The sequence below is a fragment of the Elephantulus edwardii genome, unplaced genomic scaffold (genome assembly GCF_000299155.1).
Source record: "Elephantulus edwardii isolate Elephantulus edwardi_28Jun2011 unplaced genomic scaffold, EleEdw1.0 scaffold00008, whole genome shotgun sequence".
NCBI lineage: Eukaryota > Metazoa > Chordata > Mammalia > Macroscelidea > Macroscelididae > Elephantulus > Elephantulus edwardii.
The window spans coordinates 13,128,650-13,134,143 of record NW_006399758.1 but is presented as its reverse complement, the minus strand read 5'-3'; positions in this window follow the sequence as shown (position 1 = coordinate 13,134,143).

Below are 5,494 nucleotides of genomic sequence, written 5' to 3'. Positions count from 1 at the left end.
AAGGTTAAATAATGAGCAGGAAAATATATAATAAATGTCTTTTAGCTTTTCATTTAAAAAAAGAATTATTTTTTCATAGAGATGTTTATTGTCTTTATCTTTTCTGTTTAATTCTTGACAAAGTAATGCTCTTTCACCAGAGCCATAACATAACATGATTTAATGAAATCATGTGTCTGAATTAAGTTGGACACCTGGTAGAGAGTTCTAGTAGTCTAGTAGATAGCAGTTGTGCTGTCAATCCAGAGGTGCCTGGTTCGAATGTACAAGCTTTTTTTTTTTGTACCAGCTACTTTTCAGAAGAAAGATGAGCGATCACCTTCTGTGTGATTTACAGACTTTGAAAACCTGCTGGAGGGTCAGCTAGGAGTTGATTTTAGCTCAGACAGTAATGAAGCTTAAGTTCTAGAGACATATGGTTGACACGGTGGTTAGGCATTGATCTACTAACCCAAAGGTTGTTAGAACCCACCTCTTATCCAAGGGAAAAAGACTTGGCAGACTACTTCTTTACACATTACAGCCTTGAAACCTTATGTGGCATTGTACTCTGCTCTATTGGGTCATTATAGAGTTACAATGGACTTGGTGGAAAAGGACTTTATTTTTTGTTTAGATATATAATTCTCTATTTGTACTCTAATGTACTGTTGTGTTAGAATAGAATTCAATAATTTCTTTCTTTTGAACATGAGTAAATGTTCTCATTGATTGTAGAGTGTTTTCTTTTTAAAATGCAAAGTTCAATAGATAGTTATGCTTTTATCTCAGATTGCTCTTTCAGATCCACTTCTTACTGCTTTTATCCTGCACTGTGATTTTATCACTGTGGGGGGTGGGGTGGCGTCCATGGACTGTATTGACCCTTCTCTGGCTTCCTTTTGGCTTCAGCCAGTTGGGGACTCCAGAGGAGAGCCTAAAGCTGGGTATTAATTCCCCTGCCTCCCTCTGTGCACTGTTTGCATCCCTCCCCTGAGGCTCAACTCCAATCTGACGGCTGCATAACAGTATTATCTTAAACTTAGTGGAAGGATGGACAGTTTCTTCCTGTGTGATTTATTGCCTTTGAAAACCCACTGGAGGGTTAGCTATGGATTAGTTCTGACTTGATGGCACATAACAACAACAGCAATGGCTCAAAATGGAAATCTGGTGACCTAGCGGTAGCGGTAAAAAAAACTATGCAACATTCCAAAGACATATGGTTTGAAACCAATAGTAACTTTGCTGGAGAAGGATGGACAGTCTCCTCCTGTGTGATTTACTGACTCTGAAAATCTACTGGAGGGTCAACTCTGGGTTGTTTCCACTCTGTGATGCACAAAAAACAATGGCTCAGAATAACATCTATTTACTATCTCACTATTTCCTTGGCTAGAGAATGCAGCGTACACTTCAGCTGAATCTTCTGTGGATTGAAATCAAGGGGCTTTGAGTTAAACTGCGTATCTCCTCAAAAAGGTAAGCTGATGTGCTAACCTCAGAGTCTGTCAATGTGACCCTGTTTGGAAATAGGGTCTTTGATGATACTATTAGTTACGCTGACATGATGCCATATTGGTGAAGGGTGGATCCTGATTGTCTATAAGTGATGTTCTTATAAGAGACACACAGAGACAGATAGAAGAGGGGCAGCCATGTGACCACAGAGGTAAATCTAAGCTAAGGAATGAAGAGGATTGCTGGCAACCATCAGGAGTTTGGAGGGAATAATAGAACAGTGTCTCTTTCAAAGCCCTCAGAACGGATCAGTCTGACCAATACATTAATTTGAACTCTTTCAAAACGGTAAGAAATTAAAAACAAATATGAGGGCGTGGGCAGGGGAAAAAAGTGTAATAATGAATGACTGGAAATCCTAAGTCTCTGTAAACTTTCATTAAAATTAATTAAAAAAAAGAAGCTAAAAAAATATGAGATATCATCTCACCTCAGCAACAATAGCAAAGTTCAACAGAACAGTAAACAACAAATGCTGGCAAGTTTATGGAGAGATTGGAACCCTTATTCACTGCTGGTGGGAGTGTAAAATGGCTCAACCACTATGGAAGGCAATTTGGCATTTTCTCAAAAAAATTAGAAATAGACATACCATTTGACCCAGCAATGCCACTACTGGGAATATACTGCCATCTAAATAAATGTGTTCACACCTATGTTTATTGCTGAACTATTCACAATAGCAAAAAGATGAAAACAGCCCAAGTGACCATCAACAAATGAATGGATAGAAAAACTATGGTACATTCTCACAATGGAAAACTATACAGCACTGAAAAAAATAATGAACTAGTAAAATATTACACAATAGGGACGATCTTGGAGGACATTACACTGAGTGAAATGTCTCAATATCAAAAGGACAAATACTGTATAACACCACAGTTATGAAGTAGGACTGACATAGAGGGTTGGGAAGAGAATTGGAAAAGAGTGGATAGATAAAGAACGCTGTATTGGAACAGATGAGGGAGAGTAAGAGGTACATTGCAAACAGGACTGGGAGAGAGGGAGGAGAATGAGGGAGGAAATTGTCCAACAGTGAATGAATATTTTTTTAAAAAAAGAAAGTAACCTGGAGGAGGAAGAAGGACAGCGGAGGTAGGAAAATGTGCAACAATGAATGAATGAAAATCCAACTTTTCTGTAAATTTTATTAAAATCTCAATTAAAATAAAAATATTTAAAAACAACAACAAAAATAAACCCTGTGAGTCAGTGGATTTATTCTCTTCTTGTTGTTGTTGTTGTTAAGTGTCACTGAGTTAACTATGACTCATAGTGACCTTATGAACAATGGATCTGAACTCTGCCTATCCTTTGTCTTCCTGACCAACTCTGACATACTCGAGTCCACTGTTGTAGTCACTGTATCAGTCCATCTTGGTAAGTGTCTTCCCCTTCTCTGCTGTCCCTCCACCTTTGCAAATATGGTGTCCTTTTCTAGTAACTGGCCCCTCCTGACAACATGCCCACAGGATATGAGGTTAAGCTTTACCAACCTTTTCTCCAATGAGCACATTGGCTTCAACTTCTCCAAGAAATATCTGGTTGTTCTTTGGTCAGTCTATGAGATATTCAGCACTCGCCTCCGACATCACAATCTAAGGCATTAGTTTTTTCCCATCATCTTATTCATTGTCCAACCTTCAGATGCATAGTAAGAAGTTGAAATGATTATGGTTTGGATCAGGTGCACCTTAGTCTTCAAACAAACATAATTTCTTTTTAGTACTTTGGAGAAGTCCTTGACAGCAGATTTTCTGGTTGCTGGTACCAAGCATGTTGATTGTGGATCCAAACAAGATTAAATCATTGACAATTTCATGTCTTCTCCATATATCATGACATTGCCTATTACCTGGCAATGAGGATTTTTGTTTTCTTGATATTGAGATGTAATTCATATTGAAGACTGTAGTCTTTGATCCTATACAGTAAGCATTTCAAGTGCTCCTCACTTTAGGTAAGCACGATTGTGTCAACTGCATAACCAGGTTGTTGATGAGTTTTCCTTCAGCCCTGATGCTACATTCTTCTTCATATAGTCCAACTTCTTGAGTAATTTATTCTGCCTACAGATTGGAGAAAAGATACAGCCCTGATGCACACTGTTTCTGATTTTAAACCATGCAGTGCTGCTATTGCTTCTTAGTCTAGGTATGAGTTTCACATAAACACAATTAAATGTTCTAGGATTCTCATTATTCTCAAGGTCAGCTATAATTTGCTACAATCCACACAGTCAAAAACCTTTCCATAGTCAATAAAACCCAAATAGACACCCTTCTGATAGTCTCTGCTTTCAGCCAAAATCTATTTGACATCAGCAGTGATAGTCTTCATATCACAGCTTCTTCTAAATCCAGTCTGAAAACAATCTTCAACAAGATTTTACTTACATGTTACACTAATGATTTTGTTTGGTAATTTCCACATTCTGTTGGATCACCTTTTCTGGATCTCTTCCTTTCGATTGGTGAGGCAGCTATGCCCCAAATTTCCTGGCACACCTTGGTGTGCATGTCTAGGGCCACATCTTTTTGTTGAAACATGTCAATTGACATCCCACCAATCCCTGAGGGCTTAATTTTTGCTAATGCTTTCAATGCAGCTTGAACTTCTTCGTTCATCACCATCGGTTCTTGTTTCTATGTTACTTCCTGAAATGGCTATGTGTCCACCAAATTCAGTGTGTTCCTCCCAGATTTTTCCCCCCTACCATTTTTTGATGTTTCCTAGAGCATTCAGAATTTTGCCCATGGCATTCATTCTTCAGTATTGTAACTCAAAGCCTGAACTTGTTTTTTAGTTCTTTCAGCTTAAAAGAAATTGGATTTGAACCATGTGCCTTTGGGTTACCAGTGCAACTCCTTACCTGAAGGCCACCAGAGCATTATAGTTTTGAACTTAGTTCCTTTATTAACTTTTATTTCTTTACTCAGGGGAGCTCTGACAGTGTAGTCCTTAAAGAGTTGCACTTTTATTTCAAGTTCAGCACCTCTCTGATTATTAGAATCCACCAGCTACTCTGTGGAAGAAAGATGGGTAATATTCTCCTGAGCAGTTTGCATCCTCCTCTTTTTTTCTAAAAAACATAGAAAATGGTTTCATTTCCCCCAATTGTTGCACATTTTATTTCCCCTTCCTATCTCCAACCCTCCCCACAATTCACCTCTGCAGATTGTTGTCATACATAAAATGCCTAATCATATATTCCTTTCAGACAGTTCTTTCTCTTATCTGTTCTAATGCAATGTTCATACTCTATACAGTCTTTTCCCATTCTCTCCCGAATGCCTTCCATGTCTGTCCTATTTTATAACAGTGATATTATGCAGTATTTGTCCTTTTGTGACTGCAATGTTTCACTCAACATAATGTTCTCCAGGCTATCTCCTCCATGTTGTGTAACGTTTTACTAGTTCATTGTTTTTCAATTCTGCATAAAATTTCACTGTGTGAATGTATCATAGTTTTTCTATCCATTCACCTGTTGATGGGCACTTGGGTTGCTTCCATCTCTTTGCTATTGTGAATAATGCAGCAATAAACACAAGTGTACATAAATCTGCTTAAATCATGGCTCTGGTTTCTTTAGGATATATTTCCAGTAGTGGCATTGCTGGGTCAAATGGCATTTCTATTTCCCAAATTTTGAGAAAGCACCAAACTGCCTTCAAAGTGTCTCTACCATTTTACGCTCCCGCCAGCAATGAATAAGAATTCTAATCTCTCCACAATCTTGCCAGCATTTGTTGTTTGCTGCTCTGTTGAACTTTGTTACTATTGCTGGTGTGAGATAACATCTCCATTGTTTTGATCTGCATTTCTATAATAGCTGGAGATTTTGAACATGTGCAACTCCTTACCACTAGGCCAGAGGGCATCCCAGTTTTGCACTTAGTCCCTTTATTAACATGTTTGTTTGCCATCTGAATATCTTCTTTGGTGAGGTGCTCTTCTGGAAATGAGTCATTTACTTTTTCCTTGT